This window comes from Euwallacea fornicatus, chromosome 8 (genome assembly GCF_040115645.1).
Source record: "Euwallacea fornicatus isolate EFF26 chromosome 8, ASM4011564v1, whole genome shotgun sequence".
In the NCBI taxonomy this organism is placed as follows: domain Eukaryota; kingdom Metazoa; phylum Arthropoda; class Insecta; order Coleoptera; family Curculionidae; genus Euwallacea; species Euwallacea fornicatus.
This window is the reverse complement of record NC_089548.1, coordinates 4,071,222-4,094,477: the sequence shown is the minus strand read 5'-3', so window position 1 is coordinate 4,094,477 and position 23,256 is coordinate 4,071,222. Positions and strand designations below refer to the sequence as shown.

The 23,256-nt window shown below is 37.9% G+C and overlaps 1 protein-coding gene across 3 annotated transcripts in view; it reads right to left on the bottom strand.

The window, feature by feature from the left end:
• Positions 1-21,716, bottom strand: part of LOC136340653 (cuticle protein CP14.6-like) — a 46,645-nt gene extending 24,929 nt beyond the window's left edge. For 2 of the 3 annotated variants that reach the window (XR_010732344.1, XR_010732342.1), the window contains exons 1-3: positions 21,252-21,385; positions 20,910-21,195; positions 13,658-13,742 (exon numbers count right to left, since the gene is read on the bottom strand). The gene's annotated coding sequence lies outside the window, so the exon portion shown is untranslated. Of the gene's footprint in view, positions 1-13,657; positions 13,743-20,909; positions 21,196-21,251; positions 21,386-21,630 lie in introns of those variants that run through there. The other variant, XR_010732343.1, reaches the window with a different exon arrangement.
• Positions 21,717-23,256: the final 1,540 nt, after the last annotated feature.

Here is a 23,256-nt window from a genome sequence, read left to right as displayed (position 1 = left end):
TTGTGTTAGTTTTCGACCCATTTTTACCGGACGGTTTTAGAGATTTTGCAGACATGGAAAAAATTGGTCATCGATCCACGATTCGATACTTTCATTTGAAAAGCTTCAGTCCATCCAACGGAGTTAGATTCTACTCAAAGAGAATCTGGGACTTCGTTGACAACTATAACATATCAGGCGGCAGAGTTTAGACGTGGTCGTCGCGCTGCCAAGACGAAGCCCGCAGTGGTCGGCCCGCCGACACTCCAGATCCGACCACTTCAGATATTGGGGCGAAAATTCACAAAACTGTACTGGAAGAATGAGATTTAAAAAAATGCTGTACTTCGCGTTTTCACTGAGTAATTGGATATGAGAAAGCTGTGCGCAATATGAACAGAAACAGTGAGGATGTTTCAAGGTAATGTTTGGCCGTGATAAAGCCAAGTTTTGCGTCGATTCATATCCGTGGATGAAACATAGGTCTATGATATCACATTTGAGACGAAAAAGCATTCAATACATTGGACTCAAAGGGGAGAATCAGCTCTACGGGCGGCAACCACCGTTTCATCTGCAGGAAAGGCGATGACGCCAGATTTTCGAATGCTCGCGAAATAATTTTTATTGGCCATCTCCCTAAAGAGAAATACATAAATAACTGCGAATATTTTAGAAATTCATGGCAGTGTGTTTGAGCGAAGAAATTAGGAAAGAGCGACAGCGTGTGGCGAAAAAGAAAGTCTCGTCTCATCAAGATTACGCATCAGTCCAGACTTCCGTCATCGCGATGGCCAAAATCGATCAACTTGATTTCGAATTTTTGTTTGTCCACCCTAATTACCAGATTCGGCCCCCTTGGATTATTTTCTGTTTCCAAGCTTGAAAATGAGATTTGCCAACAATGAAGAGGTGAAGCCCGAGGTCGATGCCTATTTTGATACGCTGGAGGCTTCTTACGATAAACGGGGTGAGGAAGCCACAGAATATTGCCGGGAAAAGGGCGTCCATCCCAAAGGAGACTATGTTGACAAATAATGGAATATTTTCCAGTTTTTATTTATTTAAGTGTTAGGACGTGTACTCTCGGAACTGTCCTCGTACCATTCTTTTTCTTGTAAATTCTCAGCAGTTCTTTTCCTACGGTTTGCTGCTTGACGCAGAAGAAAATATTGCTTAGGTGATTTTCGCAGAAAATTTGACGCAATAATAGACAACTTCTTGTATATTTTCTTTCTATACGTTCGTTAGCCAATTAACGAACTATTATTTTCAAATTTAACCCCCGTATCTCGGTAACGAACCACCTGCGGGCCTCTTTCGACACATGAAACTTCTTTCGTGTCCTCGCATGTCCCCGCTATGCGGAGTTTGAACCTTTACTAAATAAAGTCAGAGATTATTAAAGCGTAAGCAAGTCCTGCCCGACAGATAATACCAACTCAATTTGTTTAATAAGTAGGTAATTATTGTAACAATATTACTTCTGGTTTCTCGAGCCCACTGGCCGAAAATTAAACCTCAATTTTTAAAGTGTTACAGATATTAGGCAAAAACAAGTTCCACCGTTTCTCCTTAATTGGTATAATTTTTGGCAATTGCAATTAGTGCGAAAAACCGTTAAAAATTTTAAATACCTTTCGAATGTGACAGTTAAATGATTGGATTGAGCTGATTATAACATTTTACGGCGATTTTATTAACTCTCGAATTACATGCAATTACGTGACAGCAATAGAGACCAAACGAGGGAAGATTAACATCGTCATAAAAGTTCTGGCTCTAAAACAATCGATTTTTCGTTCTTTTGCGGACCAGCTTCACCATTTTCCCAAGATGTTCATAACTAATCAGGCACACTAATTAAACATACCGTGAACATATATGCACAAGTTGAAAGAGATGCGGATGATTAATATCCCATTAAGCTTACAAAGCGTATCAATTAAAACGAATATATTAATTTAATCGGTAGTCCATCAACTGGTCGCCGATCTGAACATTGGAAGCCTCTCGTTAGTCAATGGGCAGATTGTTTGCGGTACTTCTGACAATCACTTGACCTGTTTACATCCACTTTAATTACTTCCCAAATAATTTACATTTTTCATGTTCCTAATTATTCCACAGGCAGCAACTCGTTATCCCGAAATTATGGGAATTTTCTTAGCTGACTAGATGGGTTTACAATAATTCATCGAGCCATCACTAAAATGACCTTCGCCGATTCTTTCAAAGACTAATATAATCCATCAAAAGGCCCATCTAGTGCTTACTACTCTTAGATAGATATCAGGCTAATACATCAAGAGTATTAACTTAAAAGTGGACTTTCGGTAAACGCCCCTGGCGGACGCCTCTTTCGGATCTGTTTGTCTTGTTTTATGTAGAGCTGAAAGGGTTGTTTCGAACGTGTTATCTGCACCAATAAATTTCTGAAAAATCCCGAAAGCTGAGCTTCAGCTGCTGAGCTCGAACCGGGCAAATGCCCAACAGCAGAATCAATAGCGGTGAGGCACATTGAATTCAACTGTACTAAACGTTTGTTGTTTTGAGAATTAGTGTGTCTACTATAAAATGATATGTTGGCCGCTACGCCTCTGGTTTTCAGCAAATTTTAATATCTAATGGATCTAAAGGCTTTTACGTATTTAATATGTAGCATAAATCGATGGCGCATAGTGGTTTTTGCGAAAATGAAAATTCCTTCCATAAAATAATTACCAAATTTACATTAGCATCAAACATACCAAATTCCCCCATCCCTCTCGACCCTACTGCTAACTCGACTGCAATGCATTTTTCCTACGAGTTCGACGTAAAGTACCTATGGAAAGTTTCACCGGAAGCAAATTAAAAATGTGTAAAAACCTTTGAATATTAGCCATTGACGTGCGAAATCGGCAAGACTTTTTGCCGCACGTGAAAGCACAAACGTTTTACCGCACGCTAATGTTTAATTGAACTTACAGAAGATGACAAAGCGCACGGGCGCTTGTAAGAAAAATATTTCCCTAACACGTGCGAAAAAGTCTTTACCGCACTCGATTGTTGACCGAATTCCGCTTCGCGTCGTTCGGTCAACGGCAATTAGCATGCGGTAAAATATCACTCTGCGCACTTATCAGATAAATAATTAATACTCAGTTTGCATTTCTTCCACCCATTAGTGCAAAATTGGAAACCATTTCCGTCGGCTTTTTATAAAGTCATTAGTTCGCCTAAATTCACGTTTTTAAGATTAATTCACCTATCAAAACTGTCTAAATACAAATGAGTTAACAACGCAAACTTTTCTTTTGTGGCGAATTGACGATTCATCGACCCCTCATAATGGCTTTGTTTAGTTTTCAACCCCATGCTGACATTCGTGTGTCTTCATCAAGGCAAAGTAATAGCACCCTTCCATTCAGCTTCAAATGAGTTTAAGTATTCTTCACGGGTATTGTTTCCGTACTTTCCAAAGTGATAATTTTTTTTTACAAATTGGAACTTTCATAACTTTTTGCAAATCTAAAGGAAAAGCCGTGAGTTCGTTGGCTTATTAATGGTGAATAATGAATGCTAATGAGCAATCTACATATGAAGTCGAGATTTCAGGGAATCGTTACAGTGCATCGAATGTCAGCTCGTGAAGGTTTTTCCGAGTTATGAGTTCGGAAGGAAGAGTGGAGGCCGAATCCTCAAAAATTCCTTTGCCAGTATGGGTAATACCATCTGAGGTTTAAAACGCAAGAGTTGTCTAACCAAATTTGAGGTTTAGTGATTTAAACCAACATGACTTATGTCGTTGCATCAATCGGCCTATCCAGCTTTCGACTATGCAGGAATTTGCACGGAAATGATCAACTTTTACGATAAATTTTTTATGCACGCTTTGAGTGCAACCAGAATATGTTTAACAGCCACTCGGACAGAATATTCACTATTGTGAAATTTTATAGGAAACACATAGTTATAAATGCATTAAAACGTCCTTATATGCAAATTTTGATTAGATGAAATCAAACCACATTAAAAGCAAATTAAATGTATTATTTTCGAGAGATCTATTTAGATCCTCTAATAGTACTTTTTGCCATAATTTCAAGTAATTAAGTTATTATTTCCTAATACCCTATATTCCTCCTTTTTGCGGCCTCCAACCACGACCATTACTCCACATATAGAGACATACGAGGGTATCTGATTGTTCGCAAAATATGCAAATACCGAATGTAAATTTGAGGCGCTAAATACAAGACATTAATTCCTTATTCAGCACTCCATACGTTTTTGCATATGAATTCTTATCTTCCTTATTAAAACTTGTTCGCATGTGTGCGTCGAAAATAATAATTCGTACTTTCGTAAGTTCCTTGACAGAAAAATGAGACTTTCTTGGTTCAATTTGCTTATTATCGGCTTTTGAAAATTAATTTTTGTTAATGCAGGGCTGCATTAGCAATGAGCCTACTGAAAAATTCATGCGAGGGCATTTGTAAATTTAATTATGATGCTAATCAAAGGACCGAGAAGAAAAGGCCCCATTCCCTAAGCCCATAAAACTGCGGGGTGGGTTCACTTCTAGCGGGGCTCTAACGTTTTTTTGCGCTATTGACATAAAGAATACTATCATTATAAATGCCACGCCAACAATGGGCTTAATGCCGAATGGTGGCGCACGTGAAACGACAAAGGGCGCAAAACCACCCCTAATCCAACAAGTATAACTAGAAACACATATGCACGTCGAGTACGATAAAAACTTTGCATTTATGATGCGAAACACGCGTACCGGGATGCTGACGCATCTGAGTACCACTGGTACGGTGACGTTATTCAATTTTTCTGACTACCTCAAAATTTGATATCAGAGTGTCAAGACCGCCATTGGCAGCTTCAATTAAAATACATCTCAAACGCAACGTCTGTAGCCAGCACTGTTCAGTCCAAATGTGAACCACTGGGCCAAAATTCTCCAACTGTAATACCCAACCTCGCTCACTTCACCTTACCCATGGCATAAATCCTAGGGCAGTTAATTTAGCATATGCATGCACGCAAACAAGTTTCAATGATTATTTTAATCTGAACCCACACCCCTTTGAATGAGGGTTGCCACCCCAATGCACATGCATTCGAATGTACGCACATGTGTGGAAACAGAAGAAGCAGTGGTGGAGGTAGGTGGGTAGTATAGGGTGAAAATATACGGAAATATTTCGCTGAGGGGGATTGGTAACTGTGTGTAACATGAATAGTGAACCCAGTGCTTTACCCCTTCGCGTGCTTGCCACGCCATTTTCTTTTTAGTACCTACCCCTAATCAATTAGGTATTTCGGGATGGGATTTTGTCTCTTGGGTTCCGTAAGTTTAGTTTTCCCCCATTTACACGTGCAAGATTGATTGCAACCCCTGAATGATTTAGTTGGGTGTTTTGGGTTTTCAGATTTTTAAAAATTTTTGTATTTTTAATTGACACAGAATCGAGGAAATTTCAGAGATATCAGAGAATTTTCAGGCTTCGGTTCTCAAGCTAATAAGTGAAATTCACATAGGCTCAGGGAAACTAAAGAGAGGAGTTGTCACATAAGGGAACAGGACACAATTCATACCGCACTTGCTTCCTTTCAAGTTCGTCTTGCGCCGAATTAAATCGCCAGATTTCTTGAACAAACTAATCTTCGCAACCCTTAATTTTGCTACATTTTACATCCACCCATTGGCAATAACATCAATGATTTGCTCCATTGATACCTTTCTAATGGTCTCTTGAAAATTTTAAAATCACATTAGAAACCACTGTGTTATTAGCCTTCCCTGTAGGACAATTTTAGCAAACGACACTTAATTTTCAGACTGGCTAGGTAGGTCTTGTGGTAATTATTCCTTGAGAAAAGTTATTTTTTCTTTGTTTTTAAATTACAGTGGGCCCGGACATCAATCGGCAAAATTGCAGCTTTGTGAAAGGTTTAATGTTTACAATTTTTTTGGAAATGACACTGCTAATGCGTTTTATATTCAATAAACTTGAAAGCATTAATCCGAAGATCTTGCAGAAATAGTCGGGATGTTTGCTGCAGGTAGTCGAGATCTTTAAAGTCATTCATCCCACACGGAAATTTTGAAGCCCTCGAGAAGCCAATGCAGAGTGTTTATTAAAAGCCTTGGGAAGGATCTGTAAGAAGTAATAAGACACGCCATAATGTGTGTACTGGATGACGAGTTGTAATTATTAAATTACACAAGAGACAATGGCATCCTGAGGCCAGAGCATAGCAGGAGTATTACCATAATGTGCGTACATGACAGATGCAACTTATTGAAAATGACTGTTGCCCAAAAGTATTCCGGCGGTATGCTCAAAGACCACTAAACGTTCATAATAGAGCTTAATTCTTTTTCGAAAATTCCTTCAACTGGCCTAATTCTCTTCCGCGTTCCACTAATGACCGGCAAATTGTTTTTGATGATTTTTTAAAATCTCAGATAATGGAAAAACACCTCCTCGGATACATCCGCACAGCCCTGAAAGTAGTTTTTATTCAATTTTCAACTGGTAGAGTCGCGGGGCATAGGCTGGTCTAATGCGTTTCGGAATTGATGTATAAATTGGAATTTTCGAAATAGTTGAATTGTGGCAGAACTACACCAACAGCCTCATGAGGAACATTCAAAGGGGGCATGGAGATTATGTAGTACTTGAAAAGTTTCAAGGGCATGCATAATGTGATGAATGAGTAGATGCGGAGGAAGCAAAGTTGTAAAATGAACCGAGTTCTGAGATGTACCATCTTCAGGTGATCGTTATGTGAGCCTTTTGGAAAAATAGATTTTAGCCCGAAAACCCGCTCCAACAAAATCAATCATGAGGCATTTATTATAGTAAAGACTGAATGCTATTCTATGAGGGTATGCACACTTAGGATTTTGAGAAATGTCTCACTCAGAGATTTAAATCAATTTTAGTCAGTTTTGATAAACCATGGCAATTTTCAAGCATTGAAAAACCTCTGAGCCTGACGACTCAAACAATATCTTCCATCATAACGTTTCTTTGAAATAACACGATCCACGATAGTTACGCCACTGCAATCCACCCTACATCACCGTCCCTCCACACTATATGGTAAATGTGCGTACCTTCATTGTACCGCTTTAATGCAAAGAAATGCAGAACGAGTGATTAAAAATCACAGGGGTTGCTGATCGGGCAAAGTAGTAGCTGAAGCACGTGCCACGTGTGCGAAGAATAACGTTATCCGAGGGTTAGTTACATCAAAATGAACATAGGGCACGCGTGCCTATAATATGCCCTTTGTTTTGCCTACACGAAATGCTTGGTATTGCTATAGATCTCTGAGATAGCCCTTGTCGAAGGGTTTTAAATCATTTGGCCCAGTTCTGTTGGTTGCCCTTATTAGTTCGTTCCGAAAAGGGCCATCAAGACTTGGTTTTGTTTGACAAACCCAATAAAATGTAATAATTGGATGTTTTACTACTTTTTCTGGACGTGAAACAAGCTCAAAATCGAAACATAAATTCTTATTAACGAGCGGGAATATTGATGTTAGATTGGCTTTTGAATATTTTATCTTACATCTAACACGATGTAGGTAAAGCTTCTCTTAGGAGCAAAATGTGACGTTTGGGTTTGCTTTATTGATTCGAAGAATTCTGTTTTGTAACTTAAAGTGGCATTAAAGATGCTTATCGGAAATATTTGATGATGAGCGATACTGAAGACGAAATTTCGAAACGCACGCTTTTACATATGAATGATGCATAATACGAGGATAGTCCCATAAGTGCCCCACTCGACGTGTAGATGGCGATTTTTTTACTAAAAATGTGCGTACATTACAAAAACTTAACCTTAAAAAGTTTATGTCTAACGTTTGAGGGTGCTACGTTGATTTGTAGCCATTTGGGAGCTGTTTGTAGCGAAAAGATCTTTTAAAGATCATCGAAAAGATTTCATTTTTTTTTAAGTGTTAGGTCAGACACTTTGGGACTATCTTGGTACTTCAATGACGTAGAAGGGTTTTTTTGACATTTTCATCAATTCGGGAGGTGTTTAAAATTTACTTTACTCGGTTATACAAGATAGATAGATATAATTCAATAACAAGTTCTACCTGGAGATATCGCACTAACAAAAAAGTGGTACCTGTAAGTAAAAACCAACTGCGTTTTCGAGATACAGCCTGTAGAATTTATATGATATTTAGCTGAAATTTGGAATTTAGCTAACATTTTTACACGTGGTTTCAGACTGTAACTTTTTTTAAAACTCTCGTTCCTTTTACGTTACAAAACTCTTTTTGTAACTGAAAGAAACTTAAACAGACCAGACCTTTAAAACTCGTAAAAAACGTACGGAAGCTTTGGAACAACTGCAAATTAATTTATCTAATTTCTGCTGCAAAATTTGTTATTAACTTGAGCTCCGAAAACTGTGAGGGATGCGATATAAACTGGACCTTGACAACTGCAACTAAACCACAACCATCTAAGCTCTAAAACGTAAAAGTAGCTTAGAGATGTTCCAAGAAACTGTAAACAACCTTTTCTAATCTGAGCTGAAAAACTGGCAAACTGCTGGTAAGTAACTTATGGGAAACTAAGCGATATGATCCAACCTGAAGTTCGAAAACTTTAAGTAATCCAAACGGCATATCCGTAATACATTTATGTATACGTACCTGAGTGCCTGCTTAAATTGCCACTACGGCAGAGGCAATTGTGAGCTTTTGAGAAATAACCCTCAGACCTAGATTAAAACTGGAGTAATTTGTTATTGCTGATACCCATTAAAACTTATAATTATTCATTTTTAAATCTAAATTTCAAAAACTCGAGCAATTTAAACTGCTTGACCGAATTTACGATGGACCTTGCCCACACCGCACGTAAACATATTTCTCTTAATAAGACATTTAGAGAATTTTTATGGCAGATAGCATCGTTTACGGAAAAATTTGCGCCCTTTCACCGAAATAGCTTAGCTCAAATTTTTAAATATATATCACTTTCGGTCCAAAACACCCGGCAAGAAGTATTATCTTCGTGATGGGACATTCTCCAGTTCTAAGCTGATTATTATGTGCTCCATCAATTCTTCGTCCGAAACCCAGCTTCGGTGCACAGTCTCCATTTCAATACTACAATTAATTATTCAGTAATCAGAACTCAAGAATTGGCTTCCGTTACTTGCAAGGTGTAATTTAGAGGGAGTTAATTTTCGAAGCATTCCGGGGAATGTCCCATTATAGCTCCTGTACGTCATTAATTATATGTGCTTGTAAAATGTAAAAGTTTCTCTTTACAGGTAATCCATATAATGACTGGTTTTTTAGCATAAAATATTTATGCGGCACGCAACTATCCTGTAGAAATAATTAATAATATTTAATACCCCATAAAATTGTTTATACCGCCGCTACAAGATAAGCGCTAATTTTATGCTCTGGATTCTTCTAGTGCGCGTTTATTATTTAAACGGACTCACATGGGTAGACTTTTAATTACTTTGAATTCCCTTCCTGCTATTAAAGATGTACCTACAGTGTTACTCATCTTTTTTTAATCTTTGGATGGGAAATAAAAGAGATGTTTTGGCGCCGTATCTAGTGAAGAAGTTTGGGAATGTTATGAGCCAATATAAAGAGTAACGTGTTCCTCGGGAATGATGTCACAATCATCCACCGTGTAGAGACGATCATGTCGTTTGCAATGCGAACCCATCATTTCGGTCTCATTCCCCAGGAGCAACGTCCCCCTTTCTTTGAATTTCTCTGGAAAATCATTGTGTTGTTCAAACGGCTTTCCGCGACTTGCTCATAGATCACTTTCCAGGGTTGACTCTAATCCGTCGGTATTCTAAAATTTTCAAAACAATCCGCTTGACGAGGTGCGACATTTATCACAAATTTTGAAAATTTTCAACATTTATTGAGTAACAGTCTATTCGAACTGGATGTATTGTGCTTCAGATTTCGATCCAGAAACCGTTTCTAGGAACCCAAAACCGGATGCTTAATCTTCTAGAATAAGATTATTATAGCCTGCGCAGTTTATAGACTTTTTTCACTGTCATACTATATCGCTTTTGATATTATTCCAGCTGAATTATCCGCTACCCGTTATGCAGAATAAGGCTTTAGTGAGGCTCTTCTGATTTGCATCGAAAGATTATAGCTTGTTGTTCAGATTAAATCTCTCTGAAAGCAATTACTCTGAATTTTTGAATGAGCTCTATATTGTGTGTGTAAAACACGTGACAACCGTGAATGATCTCAATAAGTGCACCACCCGTTAAAAGACACCTCAAACCAACGGTTTCGAAAGTTTCACCATACCGTGATGTTGTAGTAAGTTTCCAATAAATGGAGGTTGTGCTCTGTCTTTTGGAAGGGCAAAATTTTCTGATACACTTTCACATTCCGTTCACATTTCATCTTGACCCATTTGAAACGCTGATATTTCGGCAGCTCTACGCTTTATTGACCCAAGCTCAGCTTCTTGTTAGCAAACTTCATGCGAAACAGTTCATGCAAATCCTAGAAGATTATAAATACTTGCATAGCAAGTAGGTACCTGACACATTTCCCATGGTTCCAGAAAAACCGAGGAGAAAAATGACACTTTCGATGAGGTCCAAAAACAAGGAAATCATACATGACTCTGATCAACACTAGCGGAAAACTCCCAAGATTAATAGAAGAAAATCTGCCTATTGCACTATAGGCACTAAACTATTAGCAGACGTCACGAAGGTCTTTATTCATAAAGATCAATGAAAATTGTGACATCACATGGAGACTTTCGTCGAAATGTAGCTGTCTTTTTTTAAATTCACCAACCTTCTATTCGGTGATTTTGGCAAAATTCTGACAAAGTTCTTTAGAATAGCAACAAGTTAGTGTGTCAGTTGATCAGAGCATAGGCGAGATCCTAAAAAACTTAGCGAAACAAGAAAGTTCTCGAGGTCACGGTATTTTAGAGGATACCTTTAGGCACAGGAGTAGATTTTTCCTATTTCTCTGTCAATTCTCACAAGCAACTGGAGTGGTCAAGGAAGGATAAATACCAAATCCTGGAAGTCCGGCAATGCACTGAAATCGAGAGGAAATGGACAAAAAGTCCACATTAGTCCTAAAAAGTAGCCCTTCTTCCTTCACGTTTGAACAGTTCAAATTACCCCCCGAAAGTTCAATGTAAAGTTATATCATGGATAGGCTCGCCCAACACGAAGCTCTTCAGCAAAGATGTCTTAATTTTCAATCGCAGCCGGCTACTTTCAATAAAACAACTGGGCATGCTCACGAAAAATCTCACAAATCGCTCATTTATAATTGAATAAAATCTCAAAAGACTTGGTACTTTCCAAACGAAAATCATGGCAGTGCGTATAATACATTGCAGTAATACATACAATGTGGCTCGAGCCACTTTGAAGGTCAGTAGGGGGGTGCTCCAGGTGTCGGCAGCTGGCGACTCACCCCCCTCGGACGTGCACCCCTGCGATGCAACTAGTAAAACCACCCCGAGCTTATACAGCCGAACGAACGGTTTTTTTCTAATCAAAACCGGGATTGGGTGCAAGTGAGGTTCTCTGAAATATCACGAGAAGATATCCGTTTTATGATGAGGTATTAATTAAATAAATTAATTACGCCTTTATGTCACGCTGAACGGTACTTAGCAGTACCTACCTACTTATAAAGGCGGCATATCGTGTCGTGTTGGCCACTCATTATTTTAATTTAATTTATATGAAATCACAAGGTAATTTACAGGTTCCTTCGGTCATAAACGACTTGTCCATGAATGTACTCCCATACTCTCAATTTGTCAGTTCGATTTTATAGTTGACTATCACGCTTCCATTAAAGTGCAATATCGAATTTAAACCCTTGTAATGCCTCATGTCCAAAATCCTTAATGAGATTCTCCTGAATATCAAAGAGGCCTTTTATCAAATTTTACAATTTCCCGTGGACATTCTTATGCCTACTCCTCCATAGGTAGCACAAACACGTCTACAACCATTACCAAAAGCCAACCACCGATGACGAACCCTATCGGCGAATTAAATCACTTTTAACCTTAATCCGAGACGTATCGAATAGTTTCTTGTCTAGAATATGTGAAAAATGTGTCGGAAGAAATTCTAGAACGAGGCAGTCTCATCTTACCAAAAAGTATCGAAGTAGCCTGATTGATGTTTATCTGGCTACCGAAATGAAATTTTGTTACCTTCCAAGAGGTAGGTAAGGGAGAGTCAAATGCCATTTCAACTGGAACGCGACGAGTACAAAGAAAGGCCTTTTTTATTGCTATCACCCTTTGAGAAATCAAACAAGTTCAAAAATGAAGTTTACGTACTTCGATTGCAGATTTTGTAACTGTGGAGTTTTATTTGTGTAAACTTCTTTAATGTAATCTCCTATACATTCCCCTTTAACTGAGAGCTGAACCAGTTTAAGTTTCAGCAACTGGTTTACTCATACAGGGTGAACCGAAATTAGGCGCCTAAAGTTAAACAGTGGAACATCGAGTACGAAATGATGCCAGTCTGGCAAACCATATTTGGTGGCGAAATTCTGGGTTTTCACAATTTTCAATTTAGCTCATTTTTCTCATTACGATTATGTATCATATGCTATGATACTGTCTTGCGGTTTGATGTAAAGATCCCGTTTTTGAGAACGATGATCCGGAAATGGCTTCCATATTTTCGCTTTGCTGCTGTTATTTGAGTGTAAATTTATTACCAAATGGCCCATTTCAAGTGAAGAAAAAGGAGGTAGACTAAAAATTTATTGCACTTCGCACCGAAATGTGCGAGTTATTTCCGAAATATCTCGAAACTCTCCACACTGTCTGATGAGAAACGTTAATTTTTGCTGCTGTAATCCTTCTTGAAGTTAAAGAATTACCTTGGATCTAATGGACAGTTCAATTTAATGCCGTTTATTGTTTCTCGGGAAGTTTTAACATTTTATTTGCCGCTTATAAAATTTCCACTTCGTTCCTTTTCGATCTGCATACGTCCGAGAAAAGGAAAAACAAATTTTTAGATGATTATTGTCTTTCTCAAAATTCCATATATACAACGTTTTTCTCCACTTAAAAAAGGCACTTTGTTAATAAATTAATACAAATTTTGTAACTGAAAAAATGCAGAAGTACAAGGTGCTGCCGGAAACGGACAAGGTAGTTGATGATGTCGCAAATAGAAACGTCGGACTCCAAATGTGACATTTCGGTGTTGTAAAAAAAAGAAAAAAATTACAATGATGAAATGTCAATCGTTGTGAAATACCTCGCCAAATAGGCGAAGGAAAAAACGAAAATGTTTTTCCTAAATATCAGTGTTTTTCGGATGCCTCAGAAAATCAGGCGAATTTTTCAAATTCTAATATGGCATATGCCTGATCTCCGAACTACGCAACTTTGTCCCAACTTAACCAGCCTCGTCTCTTTTATGGCTTTCCAGATGCTTCAGGTTGAGCTCCAGAAATGGGCACCACATACAGAATGTCCCAGATCGAAGTGCAAATATTTACACTATCGATTCTACTTGTAAAATTAACAATCACGCATTTCCTCTCCCCATTCGAAAGTCGTTCGTTTAAGTTCTAGAGCGTAAAGTTACTAACTGCGCAATTCAAATAGGATACCTATTACCTGTTTACGATTTAAATGCGTCTTGTTATCCTTGAAATTTTCGTTTTTCTAGTACCCATCTCCCTTATTGGTGTATGTTCAGAACCTGTAATCGAGATGTGAAGTTAGTCATGTTAATAAAGTAAAGAGATATATTTAATCAGCGAACAGCAAATATTTTTTTAACCAAATGACGATTGATTGATTTGATTGATTGTAAGAGGCGGGAGGCACAAAAACGGCCTTTTAGCACGTATAGGTCTCGACAGTGGGCCCGTCACGTCACGCCTAAGTGGAGTTACTGTAGTCCCATCGAATTGTGAAGCTGACGAGTTTCTTGGGACGTAACTCTTTGATCTCATTGGGCGATAGGATTGGTTGCAGAACTCCTGCATTCGGATGTGGTCGACAACTGGACATTCCAACGGAACGTATCCAGATATTTCAGATGTCGCCTTCGAGGCATTCCTCGCGCTTTTTTGAAGTCTGGTCAGGTCAACAGAAAAATCCATGGAAAAATTCGGATTACGCAAACAGAACGCTTACGTATACGAAACGTGCCGGAGATGACGAATAAACCTATGCCAAGCCAGAATGGATGTGTTACGTCGACATCCTTGGCAGGATGTGTAACTTCACATCACAGACCCAAATGAGACTATAGCTTTTTACTCTGAAACTGCTATAGACTTGGACGGGCCTTTTTGAGCAAAATTTGTCCCGTTTTCGCCTTTAGTCCATTGTTTCGAATATCGAGTGCCCGCTGACAAGATCTTCTGTCCTCGCGGACGTCTCTTCCTTTGCAGGTTGCCTCCTATGCATCCATGCATGAGTTGTTGGTAAGGAGTAATGACGTTAAAATGACAGAAAACTATCGGTATTTTTTCTTCACTATTTCAGTAAAACTACGTATTATGAACCTTAGGGGCGGGGAAGAGGCTGGCTTACTATAGGAAAGGTACCGGGGATTACAGGCGTGACTAGCTGATTCGCACTAGTTGGCCGCAGGGAGGTTATACCCTGATTTTTGAGAATATATTCTCTCAATCCAGGAGGACTTGTCACTTGGAGGTGATTCGTGATATGTTCCTTCTTCCTGGATGATCATAGGTAGAAGTTCTATTAGATGTTTGTGTAAATCGCTGTGGCAATTCTCACTTTTTGCCCGTTTATCCGTATAAGGAAACCTGTGAGCCTTACTGGGCAAAACAGAGAAATAAAGCGTTCATAACTGCATTAAATATGTTTCTTTCAACTGACTATTCAGGTGTCTGTTTAATGTTTGCAGAATCGATCATGAATGATCCATTTTAATGCAGAATTTTTCAATTTTCTGGTTACCGGTTTCGGTCGACGGAAAAATGGGCTAACTAAAACGTATATTAATGAGCGATCAGTCAGCTTACTTTCTATCAACGCACTTTGCTACTCCAAAGCGTTAAAATGTCTTGATTATTAATCGGTGTCATTAATACACTTGCTCGTTAAATAGCTATTAAATGCCTTCCACAAAATGTGGAGTTTCGTTGTGAATCATAATTAACTTTGTGATTCATTTTGGTTCATACTGTGTTCTGATAAGATAGAAAGTGTGGCACCTATTTTACAGTTAAATTGATCATTTAGTTTCGGCATTTTGCGTACAGATCCCTACGTTCTTCCTAACCTACGTGAAACGTTAAGAAATGCAATGTGTAGCATTTAACCTGGGAATATCGAAATATCTCGAACACTAGACGTACTATAAAGTAATATCTAGTACCAAGTTTTAACCACTTTAAGGGGGAAATGTATTGATCCTACAGCTGACTCCTCTCCCCTCCGTGAAGGGAGGGGGGTATAGGTTGTTAGGGAAAACTTTTTAATTGCAAATCGTAACCCATTTTTTACACATCCGGTTAATTCGGCTAAAAATAGGAAAAATTCGTCCGAAACATATTTGAAATAGCAAAAAATTTTATGGGAAGAAATTCTGTGGCACAACAATCTGACAAATAAACGAAAAACACATAAAACATCCGCTTTTGAACATTTTGTTATTAATACTGCGTGCTGACAATGCTGAAGATGCACAAGTTTCATCCTTATGATATTTCTCACGCCACGAGGTCCGTAGGGTAGATTTTCAAAATCGCCTAGAAGTTTGTGAGTATGCACCTGGACAGATAAAACGAAATCAAAAAATTTTCATTATGTATTATTCCTTGACGTGTCATGACTTACAAATCATGTTAGAGTTGTAAATATGTATATGTGCTTGACTTCGACAAGTTGAAGACCAGCGTCCTTGCATTGTCAACCTATGATTGGCAGCAACCGTTGGCACTAAACTTAGCTGCCTTCACACGATTGAAGATGACTTGAAAGGTGAAATGTATCGGGATATTTTGAAAAGTGAACTGCCCTTATTACTCTAGGATTTAATCCTAGAAGCACGTCCCCACGTGTGGTTTCAACATGGCGGTCGTCTAGCTCACTATTCTGCGGTGATACGGGAAGTTCTTAATCGTAATCTGAACGGTGAACTGCTAGATGTCCAGATTTTATTTTTCCAGATTATCTTTGTGGAGATATCTTGAAAATCCGGTTTATAAAGCAATATCAGCGACACGTGAGGATATGATTCTGAGAATTATATGCTCTTGTGCCAATATTACAGCAGACACACTTCGCAGAGGTGAAGAGCCTTTAAAAACACGAATAAATTAGTGCAGTGAAGTTCGAAGACGCGATTTTGAGCATTTACTTTAAATAAAAACTATGAGAAAATTAACGTGTTTATTAATTCATCAAAGCAGATTCCATCAAACTTTTTGGTAAATCATAGACGAAAGAGGACCTGAATTTCGTTAATTACAGCATTTTCTAACGAGAAGCGAAAAAAATGTCCCGGATGAATATTTATTCTTTTTAGCTGTGCTATCCGAATTTGCAAAAAATAGGGGTTGCCAGTTGAAATTAAAAATTTAATTCCCACCCTGTCCACAAGGACAGTGGCGGGGAATGAACTTTAGTACTAAAACATTTCTTCCTCAGAGTGATTAAAGATTGACACTAAACAGTTCTTTACAGGATAGATAGCATTCGGAATATTTCGATGTTCCAGCTTAAACGGGACGCCACTGTTTACTCAACTCTACCTGTTAAGTTGAACAGCAATCATTTTTGGTAGGTCCTACGACGGATCACTAATTCAAAAAATAATTAATAATTGCCCAATCTTCGAATCATAAAAATATCCCTTTTCTTATTAGCGTTAGCTTCCTAAACTTGTCGTTAACATAAAACAATATGTGGTCGTGACTTCTTGCGGTGTGTCTCCTATCGCCGTACAATAAAACCCCGACATCTAAATCCTCTTTAATTATCTGATAACATCTTCATAAGAAGGCGTTTTGTTTCTACATAGTTAAGTTCTGAAAAACAAATATTTCCATTAAAATAAATATTTTTGTCTCTCATGAGGTCTTAATGACACAGGCCACCACCGGGATGGCTTTCTCATTATTCAGGTGTAATGGGTAATAAATTTGAGCAGTCCGAACCTACAGGGTAGCTACTAAAGGATTGCTGTTTTTTATGTGTACCTGCCCTTAAATTTAGCATGAGTAATGTGAGAACTCTTCCCGCTTTAATCGTTCTCCAACATCCTTAGTGTCGATAACGAGAAGCACCATGAAATTGAAATTTATAACCATGCTTTGAATTTTATGAGACGTCCGAAAAGTCCCATGGTATACCATTTCCATGCACCCTCCAGTTTTTGTCTCGTGTTTTCGGCCTCTTCAGCAGTTCATGAAGTATTTATCGGCGAGAAAAAATCCTGCCATTTGATACGTTAAAAAGTCTGCTTCCTTTATGTTACAATGCGACAGGCCAATTTCCACAAAACCCAACACAGAACACAAGCGGCTTAATTACCATTAATATCATCCCGTTAAGTCTTCTTATTGTTAATTTGGCTAATTACAACGTAGTACCATCAGGGTCAAGTACCCCGGTCGGTGCCGGCTAAATGGCTTGTCAGAGAAAGAGGAGACGTGCGACCACGCCCTTACCAAGACGCCAAAAAGTACGCTCGAGCCGTGGTTCCACGTGCCTCAAACATATTATTTGGGTACCTCTATATCAGTTTTATAGGAAAGCAAATAAGGACCAGATCTGCATACGAGATTAGAAGGATGAAATTGCGCTTTTAAGATCCAGTTTGTGGTAAAGCGTGTACAAGATTGCCAAATTGAATCGAGAAGAAATTATAAACTCCAAGAGGGCTTTTTGGGTATATAATTTTAGAACCGATAGTTAAAAGAAAAATTTGCCTTCTTATTATATTTTTATGAACATTTTTGCTTGTATGATTTCGGGCACTTTTAAATCATGTTCACAATCAGATTATCTCATTATTACCTTCCTCTTTCAATTTACCATCCTGTAAAACAAATTATTACGCAAGCGGTCAAAAACCGATTAATAGTCGTTAAGGACAAGACAAAATTACCGAATAAAAACCAAAAAAAACCTAAAATACTTTAACGGTATGAGAACAGTTTACTTGAAAAGGTATTTTTCCAAAAAATTTAATGAATAACGCCAGTGCAATATCGATCGAATCTGGCGTGCTATATGATGTAAGTACCCATCATATACGACCGCCATTAAGGCTTATGGGCTCTTATTACAATTACAGGAGACCTGGCGAGGTACAGAAGGGTCAAAAGCATGCTGAATTGTATCGATAAATTATGATGCTACTACCACTTACTCAGAAGTCCGATGAGTACTGCCCGGTAACCTGTGTTAAATCTCAATAATTCATGGGTATTTTGTCGGTGATAGGAAGTTTAATCATCATAGATTTTTTTTTATCGTTTTGTGTAGTTAGTAAGTCTGATGTTTTAAGTTGAATGTAAAAAATTGTATAAAGATTGCAAAGGTTGTATGCAATATGGAATGTTCGTTGAGCAATGAAGTGACTGAATTTCGCTCCATGTAATACGAAGAGTGGGGTCTGGCAAAGCACACCTATTTACATCCGATGCCTGTAGAGTTCATTCAAGTTCCTTACTAACACCGTTTGGGAAACTATCACGGCAAACTTTAATTCAAATCTTCATAAATAAACTGACGTTTTTATTTATAGAAATGTAATTTGAGCATAACCATTAATCTATACGAAAATTGTCAAGAACCCCAGATTTATCATTTCCTGATAAGTAACATGTGGTGTTGGCGCCACACTAAAAATGATTTCCCTGAATTACCAATTTAGTCAAGTAATTTTTCCATGATACATCAGTTCACTCTTGTCATATCCTGTAGGATTAATAGCCACATTTAGAATCGTTGGTTAATTTTCACCTGATAAATATTTAAATCATTTGTTGGCGTCTAAATTACAAAATTATCTTTTTAAAAGATTCATCTTATCATCTGTTTAAAAACTGACGCTCTAAAGGTTTATCATTTCAGTTCTCGTGCTTGATTGAAAGTGGTCGGAAGTGCGGTATTTTTATTTAATGGAGATGGGTAATTGTTACAAAGGAACTCAAAGCGACGATGTTGTGGATTACAACGTGGGTCAACGCGACAGTGTACAGGTATCGCACTCCTATGGTCGTAGAACTACGAGTGCGTCAGAAGAGCCGAAATCAGCACAGAAAACCGTTGCTCCAAACACCTTCAATGCACAAACAGTTTCGAATAACTCTGACGCTGACTCTTCAAACAGCACTCACTCGCTACAAGAGGAATCAACAAACCCCAAGATTGAAGATGAGAGATCTGAAGAAATAGTACAACTAAGGACCTCAATCGGGCCCATCAAGAGACCTAGTTCCAGAAAGTCCGAACTTGTAGTTCCAGATATTGCAGCCATTCCAGAATATCAGGAAGTAGTGGCTTTGGCTCCTGAACCATGGAGGAAGGAAAACGTCATCGTTGAGTCTGTGCGAATGGCTGCCCCTCCTCCGGCAAAGCGAACTATTTCGGTGGAAGCCAAGTCCACAGGGTTCATTGTGGATGTGCCTCAAATGGAGGGATTGGGCCCTGATGGTACCTTTTTGATAGCATTCAATAAATTGGAGTTAACCGACAGGTGAATGTCTCTAAAGGTCTGTGAACAGACCTCAGTCAAGGTGTAATTACATTCCAGTGTTTCTCTATTAAAGCTTGTTGTGATGCTTTTTGGTAGTAGCCTGTATATAATGAATATTTTGTAAACACTCGAATCAGATATTTTTTTATTGTTAATTAGATTTTTTTTTATATTGATAAAGTAGATGAACTACTTACCCAAATAAGTTATTAAGATATCTATTTATTTGCTTATTTAAGACTTTTTTACTTTGGTTTTTTTTAATGTATTGTAATAAATATTGTGTGATTTTAAGCAGTTACTTTTAATACAATGCAACTCGAAAACATGATAGATATGTTTGAGAATTCCAATCCCCCATATTTTCCTTTACTAAACATTAAGGTAAAAAACGTAGTGAAGCACGAAACCTCAGCGTGCACTTCACCAAGAATTCAACATCGACGTTTATCGTAGCTCATTTGTCTAGTTTCTTACGAACAGTGAAGTAGCGAAAACGTCGCATTCTGACGGTGATTGTGACTCGCCAAATATCTTAATATGGTGGCTATTATTGTCTATACTAAATTTGGGCTGGTTCCTCAAGCCAGCACCACATGTTTGGTTCCTTTACCTCAACGTACATCGGGTCCTTCCATCCGACCGAACGCACGGGGGACTGCTGAGTGAACGCAACGTGCGTTGTTGCTGTATGGAGGGAGCGCACGCTTGAGAGGACCAATTACAGAACGAGTTTCAAGCACCTCGCCGGTAGAGAACGAAATATTTTGTTTTTCGTTTTGCGGCGATGTGAGGGGTGAGGTGCGATGCTCAGTAAAAAATTTCAATCAACAACAACACGAGATGAGCAACCATAAGCCGCCTGGCTAGATAATAGTAGATATCGAAATCCTTTCTTTCCTAAATACGTGAAATTATAATATAAATACACTTATAAATTGGAAAATGAGGAAGAGAGAACGGTCCAGTTTCGGAAATTTTTGAATTTGGTAAATAGCAGTTCCCGAACTGCAAATTAACGATAACAGATTTCTGAAGAAGCTATTAGTTACCGACTTTTCCTAAACAGTACAAAAAGGCAATTCACCAACAGTTTGCTCGGTTATTGTTGAAGGTTAAGTGTGGTTGCTTGTTCTTTCAAATAAATTGGTTGTGTTGTAAAATATAAGTTACAAATACCTTGTGTTTCCTAAATTCCACATTTTTCCACGTCGTTAACGAGATGTCCGCACACACGGCATAAAGTCCGAGGCATCGTAGAGAAAAAGTATAAAAAAGACGCTTCCCGGATTCAAAATTGAAAGTTCAAAGGCGAAAATGACAAATGTCAATTGTTAAGTCAGCCAAAGCAAACGCTCAATCAATGCGATTGTCAGACAAAGATGTCATGATTTTAAAATCGATTTTCCGGGTTCCGATCGCAGCGCCATTTACACGAAAACCCCTAATTGCTGAACGTAGATGCCTATACGGAAATATCGATATGCAGAAAAAAGACAACAATAATTTTCAAAAACGAACCTATTCGGTGATCCAGTTTTCCGAGTATTGTCCTCTTTCAGCTTAATTTACCATTGTCGGACAAAGAGGTGAACGCGAACGTGACCAGCGAAAGAAGACGCTTCACTCTGTGTTTACTTTTAGATATATATTTATAATCTATGCACGTTTGGTGGTCATATTTGTATATATACGAAAATTTATACAATAATAATATCATTCGTCTATTACTCATTACATCCGGATGGTTAAATGACTCATCTCGAGTAATCAGATATAATAATGTACTGAACTCGCTTAATGATAAGGCGTTTGTAGTAAATTACGTAAAGCACCGCATGTAATAAGTACATAGATATGGCAATAATATGCAGGAGAAAAATATAAGTGACAGAGGTACATTCAAGGTGAAATGGCAAGTCAATTTCTGGTTGGTGAGTGGAGGTGGGTGGAAGAAGAGAGAAATGAGTGAAGGAAAGAAAGACGAAATGTTCACAATTAAAAACTAAAAATTTAGATAAAAGCATTAATCAAAATAGAAAGTGCAGAACTGGAAGAGATGCCAAATATACAAATGTGGGATGGCTCCTATGCAACCCCCCTGTTGATCCTTAGATGGAAAGCTTTGGATTAACTAAGCTTCTTACTCTTGCCTCTTTAATTAATTTAGAATCACTCCTGGTGAGCCCCCGTAGCATTCTATACTCAGACGAAAGTTTCCAATCGAATGATAAAGATTATTATTGAAGAATAGAAAAAAAAATGTTTTCATCCATTCAGAATATATATAAAATGTATGTTGCATTTTGAATTTGTTTTATTTCCTGCAATTATTCAGTTCCTATGAAATCGGCGACCTAAATCCAGCGAGGATTTGTTTCCGTTGCGAGAGTTTTGAAAACCGATTTTTAATCGTTTCAACTCTAAATGAGTTATCGAAATATCGTCCCTCAAAGGAAAGCAGAAGCTATTAAGTCCCTCAAGCCCCTGAGAGAGCGTTTAATCTCCGAATTAGGTATTCAATCTTGAAGATTTATTTGTCTGAAGGCATTTCAATTGAAAATATCGAAAATATAAAAAATAAATAGTTTCAGCAGATTTTTGATCAGTCATGATTTCTTCGAAATTCTTCAAGAAGGGACAAATTAACTCAAGACATGGCGATGGCTTCTCACGCATGGTCTAAAACTTTGAAGGATACTTTATACGTATATTGGATGTTCAGTTATAAGGTTCAACTATTCGGGCACTTATAGCGAAATATGAGCAGGTTTATTGGGCAGTTCATTTTCAAATTGTGGGTCTATTTCGGTACTAGTTACGGGTTAAAATTAGTTATATTTTTCTATTAAAATATTCTCTAAAACTCCCTCTGAAAAATCAAAGCCTTAATATTTCAAAGTTAATCATACGGGCTCCTACAACTCTTTTCACATGTGGCCCACAAAGGCCACTTGAAACTTAAGAGCGCGGAAACCTTCAAGAACATCACCATAACGATTAGATGCGATTACCAGCTGGGTCTTTGTTAATGTTCTAATTATCGATTCATCTCTATCAAAAAGTTCAAAAGCCTGCTGCAATTTCTGAAAATATGCTGCCAATGCTTTATCCAATATTTCTTTGCACAGAGTATTTTAAAGTCTATGAGGTTAAGGGTTCTTATATGGTTACCTCAACAAAAGTAGATTTAAACTGGTTCAGTATGAGGTCTTAATACTAATTCAAAATTCTTATGGCCATATATGGGAGGTCTATCAGATGTCGATATTGGTTACGTATGTTATTTAATCTACAGGTTTGAATCATTAGTTTGTTTTGAGAAATACGTCCAAAGTCCATACAATAATGAATTTTTATCTGATGTATGATTAATTGGTCTCTGCCAATGCAATTATGTACCTTCACTTTCTTGAAATCGATTATCTCACAGAACTAACACCATCAGTTGAAATGTCCTTATCACAGTTATGTCTATCAAACAGGATGTAGACACGATTTTTTTCTTTTACTTAAAAAAAAAAAC